Genomic DNA, 13162 nt, shown 5'->3' with positions numbered 1-13162 from the left:
GAGTAGCTGGGACTACAGGCACGTGCCACCATGCCCGGCTAATTTTTTGTACTTTTAGTAGAGACGCGGTTTCACCGTGTTAGCTAGGATGGTCTCGATCTCTTGACCTCGTGCCTCAGCCTCCCAAAGTGCTGAGATTAAAGCCATGAGTCACCGCACCCAGCCAATATATTTTACATAAGTCCATTCCTTTCCATTACCATTGCTATATGCTAGCATTAAAAAAAAAACTTAGCAATTTCCTAATTTTCTAATTAATCTCTCTGTCCCTAATCACTTTTCATTTCAAAATGTTGTTCTAACATTGCCAAGTTACTTTGCTCAAAATACTGCTGTTATACCAGTCTCATGCTTAAAACTTGCAATCTAAATTGCTGTTTATAACATTTACATGAGAACTTTTACCAAAGATATAATTTTAAAAATGAACTCAAATTTCTGAAGAATTAAAGCTACTTTCATATCTAGTAAATATTTTTAATTTGGATGAATTTGGTGGAAAGCCAGTCTAAATTTGAGAGCAGTCTGAATTATAGAATATTTCTAAATAAAACTTCACTTTCAAGTGGTAGCAATTCTCAACCTCTCAAGCAAGATTCCTAGAGAATTTATCCCTCATGCCCAAGGCATCAACTTTTGTAATGAGTTAATTTTTCTCCTATGCATCTAGAATCTTACTAACTATGCAACCATCCTTGAGAAAATTCAGAAAATAGTCATTTAATTGTTTTCTGTAGAATGTAGTTCTGTTGCAGATCCCCATTAAAAAAGACTGGTATAGTAACTGACAGAGCTAATGAAAGGTTACAAGTTGAGTTTCTGGATATACCTTAATGACTTAAGAAAGAAAAAAAAAACCTCATTTATAATTAGCAATGTCCATTTGCATATAAACAACAAATGCTGCCAAATTCAAACTGCTCTGCTTAAGAGAGCAAGAGCTGGTTTATAAACAGCCTCCATGTAATATTCTCTAAATTAGGAGTGTCTTTGTTCTTTTATAGACCAAACTTTACTATTAGTGCAGACCAAGTTGATATATTTGAAATTCAAAGTTATTTGGGTTTGATTTAATATAGTTTTTACTGTGCATAATTTGCAAGAAGGTTCAAGCCACTACAACATTTATTGTACAATTGTTAAGACATAATGTAGACTATAATAATATTTAGTTACAATTACAAGAAAAAATTTTTTTGAGAAGACAAAATATGTTATAATAGAGGTGATTCTGGACTTATCATTAAGATGTTTTGAATTTAAATATTTAAAAATTAAAGGTGGCTAATTTTTGTTTACTAGCAATATAATATTTGTTTACTAGCAAAAAAAAATATGTGTTTACCAGCAATATAAAGTAGTGATATTGGTATATTTAGATGGTATTATATTTAGCTGTTAAAGTGACAGAAAATCCAAAATTCCAGCACCTTTGACATGATAGTATTTTATCTTGCCTTCACATAAAAATCCAGAAGTAGGCAGTACCAAGCTGTATGGTGCCTCTGCTTTTCACAAAATCTTTTGGGATCTAGGCTCCTGCTACCTTTCTGCTCCCGTAACTGGCCTCCATTCCTGTCTCTTTGGGGGAGTGGATGGTAGATGAATGTATGCTGGCAAATTATACACAGTTGCAGCAAAATTTAATTTGCTGGTTTTCAGCCATTGGTTGTGCATTAGAATCTCCACAGAGCGTTTAAAAACTAGAGATGCCAAGCCCTATCCCAGACCGACTGAATTAGAATGGTGGGGGGGGAGGTGTTGTAGTTTTTTTAAAAAAATATTTTATTTATTGTTTTTTGTATACTCTTTAATTGGTAAGCAAAGATATTTGTTTGTTTTTCCCAGATATCATTTAAAAACATTTTTGTTTTAGGTTTGGGGGTACATGTGGAAGTTTCTTACATATATAAACATGTGCCACAGGGGTTTGTTTTACATATTATTATATCACCCATGTATTTAACTCAGTACCCAATAGTTATCTTTTCTGTTCCTCTCCCTCCTCCCACTATTCCCCTTCAAGTAGACCCCAGTGTCTGTTGTTTCCTTCTTTGTGTTCATAAATTCTTATCATTTGGCTCTCACTTATAAAGAGAACATGTGGTATTTGGTTTTCTGTTCCTATGTTAGTTTGCTAAATATGATAGCCTTCAGCTCCTACCATGTTCCTGCAAAAGGCATGATCTTGTTCTTTTTTATGGCTGCATAATATTCCATGGTGTATATGTACCACATTTCCTTTATCCAGTCTGTCACTGATGAGCATTTAGGTTGATTCCATGTCTTTGCTATTGTGAATAGTGCTGCAATGAAAATTCGCATGAATGTGTCTTTATGGTAGAATGCTTTATATTCCTCTATGTATATACCCAGTAATGGGATTGCTGGGTCAAATGGTTACCAGTTCTGCTTTTAGCTTTTTGAGAAATCACCACACTGCTTTCCACAATGATTGAACTAATTTACACTCCCAACAACAGTGTAGAGGGGTTCCCTTTTCTCTGCAACCTCACCAGCATCTGTTATTTTTTTGACTTTTTAATAATAACCATTCTGACTGGTGTGAGACGCTATCTCATTGTGGTTTTGATTTGTATTTCTCTAATAATCAGTGATATTGGGCTTTTTTTCATATGCTTGTTGGTCGCATGTATGTTTTCTTTGGAGCAATCAGGCAAGAGAAAGAAATTAAGGGCATCCAAATAGGAAGAGAGGAAGCCAAACTATTTCTGTTTGCATATGACATGATTCTTCCCTATCTATAAAACCTCATAGTCTTGGTCCAAAAGCTCCTTCAGCTGATAATCAACTTCAGCAAAGTTGCAGGATACAAAATCAGTGTACAAAAATCACTAGTATTCCTACACACCAGCAACAACCAAACTGAGAGCCAAATCAGAAAGGTAATCCCATTCACAACAGCCACAAAAACACAATAAAATACCTAGGTAACCAGCTAATGAGGGAGGTGAAAGATCTCGACAATGAGAATTACAAAACACTGCTCAAAGAAATCAGAGAAGACACAAATAAGTGGAAAAACATCCCATGCTCATGGATAAGAAGAATCAACATCATTAAAATGGCTATAGTGCCCAAAGTAATGTACATATTTAATGCTATTCCTATCAAACTACCAATGACATTCTTCACAGAATGAGAAAAAATTATTTTGAAATTTATATGGACCCATGAAAGAGCCCAAATAGGCAAGGCAATCCTAAGCAAAAAGAACAAATCTAGAGGAATCACGTTACCCAACTTGAAACTATACTACATAGCTACAGCAACCAAAACAGCATGGTATTGATACAAAAACAAGCACGTAAACCAATGGAACAGAATAGAGAGGCCAGAAATAAGGCTGCACATCTATGACCATCCGATCTTTGATGAAGCTGACAAAAACAAGCAATGGGGAAAAGATTCCCTGTTAAATAAATGGTGCTGGGATAACTGGCTAGCTGCATGTGGAAGACTGAAGCTGGAACCCTTTCTTACACTATATATAAAAATCAACTCAAGATGGATTAAAGACATAAATGTAAAACCCAAAACCATAAGAACCCTGGAAGACAACCTAGGCAATACCATCCTGGATCTAGGAATGAGCAAAGATTTCATGACAAAGACACCAAAAACAGTCTCAACAAAAGCAAAAACTGACAAATGGGATCTAATTAAACTTGAGAGCTTCTGCAGGCAAAAGAAACTATCAGAGTAAACATACAATCTACAGAATGTGAGAACATATTTGCAAACTACACATCTGACAAATGTCTAATATTCAGCATCTATAAGGAACTTAAACAAATTTACAAGAGAAAAATAAATAACCCCATTAAAAAGTGGGCAAAGGACACGAACAGATACTTCGCAAAAGGCGGCATACTTTTGGCCAACAAGCATGTGATACAAAGCTCAGTATCACTGATAATTAGAGAAACATAGTTTGTTTTTAAAGCACTGCAAGTGATTCAGCTACATGGTCAGGGTTCTGAGCCACATTACTTCAGAACTGCTATGGGAAGGAATTATAGGAAAGACTGAGTGAGAATTGTGAGCACCTCTTCAGACCTCTCTTTCTTCCCCTCACTTATCAGACTTGGTTACATATTCTTCTCTTCTCCAACTCTCATCAAGCCTTTGGAGCAATTTTTGCCATGGCTCATGTGACAGAAGAAATAGAGAGGGAAATGAAATTTAGGATTAAAACAAAAACATTCCTGAAATAAACTTCGGTGATAGATAAAAGCTAACATTCACATCTGTAAGGTGAACTCCTTGAAAGCAAGGCCCTCATCTTTTTCAACAAGACCTCCATTGGACAACAGAAGCTCCAGAGAGGTTGGCAGGGGAATAAGCTATATTGCTACCAGACTATAGCTCTCTGTCTAACTTTGGTTGCTCCAGGGTGGGAGACTAGGACTAAAGATGTAAGGGTTACAGCTACCTCGTCTTAGATGATTTCACCTCAATGACTTTATCTGATTTTATTGATAGAAAACTGCTCTCAGATCTGCATGGAGCCTACAAAGAGAGCAAACCAAGTTCTCGATGATACTAAATTAGATTTCTGGAGAGGATGTGTTCTGAGCCTCACACATTCCCTTTTGACTATGAGCCCTGTGATGCTTACTTTACTTTATAAATGGCTTTTGGGGGTTCATCCTGGATCGTTTTGAGGGATATTTTCTAGCTGGCTCCCAATTTTATTCTCTTGACTTGAAACTATTCTAAAGAGGTATCTTAGATATCACCGTCACTCATTAATGGAACTTTATGTATTCCTGGCCTTGGAAAAATCTCATTCTTCTAAATTCTCTTTTGAACACAGAACAATGAGAATGCGCAGTACTAAGCATATTTTATTTAAAATTTTTAGGTTACTTTCAGGTTAGGTTGAGTTTCTCAGTTATGTTTCTTATCTAATCTGGTCCCACAAATTAAGCCATTTTTACTAAAGGAAACGAACACCATCTTCCACCCTGTTCTGCATTTTCTCATCCTATTTCTGTTCTTGTTTTAAGATTTTATCCAATACTTCTAGTTTGGATGAGCTTACTTACAATCTCTTTGATCATGGCCATTCCTACAGAAAGCACTCCACTTACTTCTTTAGTTATGAACATTGCCAGTTAGCTAATGGTCTGTAATTACAGACATTTAAACTTTGAAAAACCAATGTTTTCTCCTTCCCATTTTCAAGAGACAGATTTAAAAAGATTTATGTGAAGAGACAAAAATCCATTGTATTTCTTGTTGACATAAAATGCTGCATATAACTTTCTGGTTTTTCTCTTAAGTTTTTTTAGTTTCTTTTTTCCCCCTTCCTACTTCTTGAATAAAGTCTTAATTAGGTTCTATGATTCTTAACACCTGTTTAATATCCCATTGAAGAGTGAAGGTGGGCTTCAGGTTTTCAGTAGTTAACAGGCATCCCTGGCAGTCACAAATTAGAAAAGCTTGGGTGGTGGAGCACTGGGCTGGGGAGCAAAAGAGGAAATGCAAAAGGAAATACCTAATCCATTGACCTGAGAATTTTGTATACATTGAAACTTAATTATAAAGGTGTACAAAGGATAAATGTGTAAAAAGGTCTCAGGGCATATATGAGTGTGCACGTGCCACATATGATAAAATTCACATTTTCATAACCTTAAAACTAAGAGTAAAAGGAGGTTTAGGGCAGAGAGAAAAAACAAATGAACCAAATTATTTTGAAATAAATAACTAATAAGTCGCATTAATTTATCTTCAGAGAAAAGGCTAACTCTTTAACTGGGGGTGGGGGGTAAGCGGGGGGAAGTATCACAGTTTGAAAAAGAATCACTGTTTGCACATTTTTTAATGAATATAAATGAGTGTATAGCCTAAACTTTTGTTGCTATTTTTTGTTTTGTGATTCTACAATATTATAACCTTTATGCTTTTAACAAGAAAACCTTTTTTATTACATAAATCTATAAATATCTTAGCTGAAGAATTTATCTTCCTAGTTCAGGAACTGATTATGCTCTCTCCTTTTTAATATTCAATTATTTAAGTAAAAATTGAGGTAAAATCCACTAAAATAAAATAAGAAATGTAGATAAAATGCCGACAAGTCTCAATTTGTATTTTGAACTGCAAATCTTCTGTAATGTGAATGTTTCTTGTATTTTAAAAGTAATTTAAAGTCTAGTCTGCAAATGAAAAAAAATGACCAAACTATATTGAACTTTGGCAAATTTGAATGTGATTACTCTGTCACTTAGTTTGAAAATCATTCTCATGGGCACAAAAATGAAGTTTTAACCAAACCTCCACAGGAGGGCACTATAGTGTGACTCTGGTGTAAGTTGCAGCCACAGCAATTGATTCTGTCCTTCTCCAGCTCTTGGTTAAAAACCTTAAACAGTGAGTCCTTCTCTTGGATTAGAAAAGTCTAGATTTCAAAACTCAAGCTAGGTAGATTTCATATATGGTAAATATTTTTTCTTTGCTACAACATGGCTACAGGTAATTTAATCTTTCTTTTCAGGCATATATTCAACATAAAATCTTATCTCAAAATACAGCAAAAAATGGCAGGATGCATGCTCTGAATGAAATAAACTATAAGTAGGTTAAAATTATATAACGCTTTAAAATAACAAAAATAGTTTAGAACATTTGGTTAAGCAATCAAAACCAAAGACATTACAACAGATAAATGCATTTATTACTTATAAATGATACTATGTATAAAAAGCACATATAAATGGTATTACTTAAACATGGTATATATTACTTGCAATAGTATGTCTAGCTAATTAGATGGTAGACAGTTACATAAGTCTTAGTAAATGTAGAAACAGAATCAAAACATAAATACCAAAGCATTTCCAAACTGGTTCGCCTCATCCCAATAAAAGCTCTAAAAACATTCACTGTAATGATAAAGATGGAGATTAAGGCCATAAAGATGGCCAAGATTAAGATTTAATAAGTGTTTCTCATCCTAACTTTCAGTTTCACTAGTTTATTTTCAAGTTGTTCTTCAGGAGATAACATATTTTGATATTTTACTAAAGTTTTAAAAATCAATATAAAAGTAATTGTAATCTTGGCAATTGCCATCTGTCTTTATGAGCCTTGCCTTATTATTTTGAGGACTAACAGAGCCTTGCAAATCCAAGAAAGCTGTATCGAATAGACAGTTTCATTAAATTTGAAAAGTCGCAGGAGCAGTAGTTATAGATACAGATTATATGGCTCTAATAACTGTTTACATAGCAAATCTATTTCCAGTAAGGAAACTTTTCATTTTTCAGTTTTGCCAAAAGGATTTCGGTAAATCCAAGACCAGTACAAAGTTAAAGTGGGCTATATCAGCAGGGCTTAACTTTTGGGTGGTAGTTGTTGTCTTTACAGTCAACTATTGATAGATTTAATGTTCTGGGAATTTACAATTGAAACAAAGTAATGTAACCACAGTACAAATCTGACAGCTTTCTGACTAGATTAGACATTGATGGCATCATGTTTTCCTAGAAATGAAAAGTACTTGCTTAAAGCAAAGGAGTTCTCTAAATTTTTGATGGTTCACACCTGGATTGAATAATTAAATTTGTTAGTAATTAAAACGCTAGTTCATCACTCCCCTGGGGAATCCAGGCAGACTGTATTAATTTAAATATCTTTTCTTTCAGCTCATACAGATCTTTATGCCAATAAAGGATTCAAGAAGTAGATTTAAAGAAAGACTTGGGTAATCTGCTTTCACATAATAAAATCACTTTTAAATATTGTTATAAAAAACTGGCAACTTTTATACAGTCAGACAAACAACAGAACCATATACAATCAAAATTTTCTTTTGCTTTTAAATCTGGAATCTAGTTAATCAGAACATTTTAATTATGAGATTCTTCATTGGTTAGAAATTTTAGAACAGGTAAATTGTAATCAAATTACTTGATATCACTCACTCAAAATAATGCAACTTCTGGCATCTATATTAAGGGTGAAGCAATTTCTACTGGATTTTATATGATTTTGAGGTACTAAAAGATCTCTCTTTAAAAAAGAAACTTTCCCCTTCTTTCCCTCCCTCCCTCCCTCCTCTCCTCTCCTCTCCTTCCTTCCTTCCTTCCTTCCTTCCTTCCTTCCTTCCTTCCTCCCTCCCTCCCTTCCTCCCTCCCTCCCTTCCATTTTTAATGTTTTTCCAGTAAGAAAACTGTGCCAATAGATTTTTCATAAAATATCGTATGTCAAAAGCAAATTTTGGTTAAGCAAAATGCTCCATACTAATCAAAATTTTGCTGCAAAATTCTGTTTAATTTCCAAGTTTGACTCCTTGAAAGTATTTTGAGGGGCAACTGTTGTATTTCTCTTAAAACAAAAAAAAAAAATGAGAAAGCGAAATATGAGATTTGGTAAATACTGAAAACCTCTACAATGCAAGGGAGATAAGAGGAAGATCCTGGGTTTTATGTGGGTTTCATCTTCAGGTGAAGGACTGAAAGAACCATGCCTCCTCGGGGAGTATTATGTAACAAAACCCAGTGAAAACAAGAGCCAGAATGTGTGGAAGCAGCTTCTCCTGATAGCTCAGATGAACATTCCTAGAATTCCCACGATCTCGGGAATTCTGTTTGTTTAATATTTTTGGAAATAACGTCACATTTACATATAGTTAGAGAAATAATACATAGTGCTCCCATATAACTATTGAAAATAAATTGCAGACTAATGCAGCATCCCTTGTCATACTTCAATGTGCATTTCTTAAGTACAATGACACTTTCCTACATAACCAGAAAACAGCTATTAAAATTAACTTAGATCTAACATTACCCTATGATCCCTCTACTGCAATAACATTTACCAGTTATCCCAATAATGTTATTTATAAGTCCAATATCCAATTTAGGAGCATGTGTTGTATTTAAATATTCCTTTAGTCTCTTTCAATTTACAAGAGTTCTCAGTGTTTCCTTATTTTTCTTGACCTTGACATTTTTAAAAAGCCTACAACAGTTACTTTTTAGGATCTTCCTCTTTGGGTTTGTCTGATGTTTCTTCATAATTTATGCATTTTTGACAGGAATATCACAGAATTAATTCATGTTGTTTATCTCAATGCAGTATATGAGGAGGAAACAATGATAATTTGCACTATTACTTACATTATGAATGTTTATTACTTAGATAAAATGGTATCTACCAAGTTTCTCAACTGTGAAATTAATTATTCAGTACATTATATTTATTACTTAAACAATTAATAATAATTTTATGGGAAAATACATTGGCACTCTTTAAATATTTGATTCCTTACCAAACTTACACCTACCAAGTTTAGCACTCTTTGATCATTCATTCCTAAATCGATTACTGGGATAGTTACTAAATGACAATATTCTAACTCTATTGTTTCTTTTGGATTTATTAGTTGTCATTCTACTGATGCATCTTCCTTCCTCTTCATATATCTGCTTTTTTTCATTCACCGATTTATAACTGTAGTGCTTCATGGATATGTATTTTACTCAAATAGTTACAATTTGTTCCTATCATAATTTACTTGGATGTTCACATTGGCTAGTGGGAGACCCTTCAAGCTGGATCCTGTGTCTTTTGGGCAAGATCCCATCATTCTTCTTTACTTTTTGTCATGATAACATATTCCAGCCCCATCTAATTTTTTCCTTTCCCAAACCCAAAGTCAGGCATTTCTTAAGACGCCATGGTTTCTTTTATTGGACAATGGTATTTAGAAACCAAGAGCTGGGTGCTAAGAGTGCTCATTGTTTTGTTTTGGATGGCATATTTTACTTTTAGTGGTGAGAATGCAACGTGAGATTTGTCCCTTTAACAAATTTTTAAGTCTACAATACATCATTATTGACTGTAGGTACAATGTTGTGCAGGAGATCTCTAGAGCTTATTCATTTTACTCAACTGAAACCCTATGTCCATTAATCAGTAACTCCCCATTTTCCTCTCCCTGCTGGCCTCTATTTTAGACAACTGATATAAGTGAAATCATACAGAATTTGCCTTTCTGGAACTGGCTTATTTCACTTAGCATTATGTCCTCAAGGTTTATCCATGCTGTCCGTATTGCAGAAGTGTCTTCTTTTTAAAGGCTGAATAATGTTCCATTGTATGTATACACCACATTTTAAAATCCATTATCTGTTGATGGGCATTTTGGGTTTTCCACATCTTCGCTATTGTGAATAGTACTGTGGTGAACATAGGAGTGCTAAAATCTCTTTGGGATCTTGATTTAAATTCTTTTTGATAAATACTAAGAAGTGTGATTGCTGGATCATATATGGCAGTTATATTTTTAATTTTTGAGGAACCTCCATACTGTTTTCCATAGTGGCTAGAAATTTTGCATTCCCACCAAAAGTGTACAAGTGCACCAATTTCTCCACATCTTCGCCTTGTCTTTTGTTTGTTTTTGATAATAGTCATCCTGACGAGTGTGTGGTTTTAATTTGCATTTCCCTGATGACTAGTGACATCGAGCATTTTTTTCCCATATAGCTGTTGGCTATTTGTCTGTCTTCATTGGAGAAATGTCTTAAACTGGATTTATGATTCAATGAACACACAACAACAACTACTAGAAAATGAAATAGTACATTGTATATAATCATAGATAATAGTAATCAGAATCTCAAAGTAAATCATAATCCTTAAGTTTGCTCATTGCTAATGAAGTATCATTGTTCCATCCCTCTTAGAAGACAAAGTTAGAAAAAATATTATATTATGTCTTATTATACCTATCTGTCTATTTGTCTTAAAACCCTTAGTTCACACTGATACGTCTAACACCACATGGTTTATTCTAGTCTTCCCCCTTACCACAGATATAACTCCCTTCTACAGTCATAAAGCTCATTGTTTTTGATATATTTACTTATTTGCCCAGTCCCCCCCATATGTAACCACATTTCAAAGCCGTGCTATGAAAATCTTGACTGTAGACATGCGCTGCCATTACCCTCTCTCCAGTATCCTGGCCATGACTTCAAGAAGGAGAATGGAAATGGGATGAAGAAAGGAGGAAGAAGGAAAGGCTTATGAAACTTGCCTCTGGCTATAGTAGTCTCCTATACTACTGCCAGTTGTGTTGACTCAAAGGTGGCCTGTGGATGCATAAGCTCCATCTAGCTAGCCTCCTTCTGGTTGTGCTGGCAGAAGCTTAGCTTGGTCAAAATTTCTGAAAATTCAAATTCTGAAGTAATCTTTTGGGATCTATTTAATATTAATTGAAACAATCAAATTGCATATGTATGTGTATTTTAAAAACTGGTAATTCCTTGTGCTCTCAAGGGTTCAATACATTTTTCACTTTTAAGGAAGTTATAAATGTGAAGAGATAATACAAATTATTATTTCTTTGTAATTGACAAGAAGAATTCTATTGAATTCACTTATGAGGATTGATATGTTTTTGCCCAGAGATCTACAGGGGCTGGGTGATATTTGGTGCTGCTTTGCAAAGACTGACAGGCCATTTGTAATGCTGGCAGGTCTGTCTCTACAATTCCGTATTTCAGGAAAGGTATTTTGTTACCAAATATCGCAGAACTGACATGTCAAGTGTTAAAGGCCTTGTACATAAACGTAGGTAAGAACTAACTGTGTATTTAAGGGAAAAACAAACAAAAAAGTAGAAAAACCAACAATACACACGAAGACTTACAGATCTAGAAGAAGCTAAAGAAATCAGAAAGAAAGATAAAAAAAACCAGAAAAATATAATACCCATATCTTTATATGTTTTCAAACGCACATTGAAACAAAGGTTCAAAAATGGGTTTAGTCCTTTGAAATTACAGTCTAAAAATACTGAAGTGTGTAACCCACAGGTTTTAAGGATCTAGAAATAAAATTTAAAACCAATTCTGTAACAGATGCTAATGTAAATGATGCTTACAGGCATTGATAAAACACTTTGCCTTCCTTCTACTAACATATTCCATAATTATACTGTGACTTAAATAGTTTATATATAGAGGGACGAATGTGGAACAGGAGAAAAGTATTCATACATTAGCATTCAGAGTAAGTAATTCAAACATCTAATTGTTCCAGCTCAAGGCATATTTAAAAATATTATCAGTTAGGTGTTCAAAATTATTTTGGTCTATTTTGTATTGAGTCATGCTGATAATTTGCAAAATTACAAAATGTTCCCAATCAATGTAAATACATGCTACAGAAAATACAGAAAAGGAATAGAATGATAATTATCAGGAAAATATTTCTGCTTTTCTTTTATCCTAGAAACATGCAAAAATCTTTCTTTTTCCTTAACCAAGCTTCTGCTATTTGAAGAGAGTTATGGATGAAAACAGACATTTCTAGTTTTTTCTTCTTTTACAGGAGAGAAATTCTGTGTATAAGGGGTTTGATTATACATTCTTTGAACTCTAGAGCTCTTTCAGATGCATTTTAATTAACTTAAAACAATTTAAATCTTTCTTCAATATTCTGAGAATATCAGTGAAAATCTTATTAATGTAAAGCTATTCTTGAGATTTATGAAATGAACAATTTATGCATCTTTCTTTTTGTAACTAGATAAATTTGAAATTCTTAGATAATTGAAAATTCCAGTTTTATTAGTGTAGGTATAGAGATTATGATGGATTTTTTTGGTTGTAGAGTATAATTGGTTCAATTCAATAAGCATTTACTGAGTACTTCCCTATGTTAAGATCTATGGGAGTCTAAAAAATAAGAAATAATCCACCCTTCAAGAAGTTTATAATCTAATAGAAGGTGATAGCTCTAAGATCACATTTTATCTCTTATTATTATAATTTTTTTTTTTGTGTGTGTGTGTGTGTGTATGTGGCAGGGTCTTACTGTGTCGCCCAGGCTGGAGTGCAGTGGCACAATCTCGGCTCACTGCAACGTATGCCTCTCAGGCTCAAGCAATTCCTGTGCCTCAGCCTCCATAGTAGCCAGGATTACAGGTGTGCACCACCACACTTGGTACTTTTTTTTTTTTTTGTAGGGACGGGGTTTTGCCATGTTGGCCAGGCTGGTCTCCAACGCCTGACCTCAGGTGATCCATCCGCCCCCAGCCTCCCAAAGTGCTGGGATTACAGGAGTGAGCCACTGCGCCTGGCCTTATTATTATAATTTGTACAAGTGCCATAAA

At 34.3% G+C, this 13162-nt stretch overlaps 1 protein-coding gene across 4 annotated transcripts in view; it reads right to left on the bottom strand.

The window, feature by feature from the left end:
- Positions 1-13162, bottom strand: part of CABCOCO1 (ciliary associated calcium binding coiled-coil 1) — a 110910-nt gene that overhangs the window by 33212 nt on the left and 64536 nt on the right. The window lies entirely within an intron of this gene.

This window comes from Piliocolobus tephrosceles, chromosome 9 (assembly GCF_002776525.5).
Source record: "Piliocolobus tephrosceles isolate RC106 chromosome 9, ASM277652v3, whole genome shotgun sequence".
In the NCBI taxonomy this organism is placed as follows: domain Eukaryota; kingdom Metazoa; phylum Chordata; class Mammalia; order Primates; family Cercopithecidae; genus Piliocolobus; species Piliocolobus tephrosceles.
This window is presented reverse-complemented; position numbering and strand designations above follow the sequence as displayed.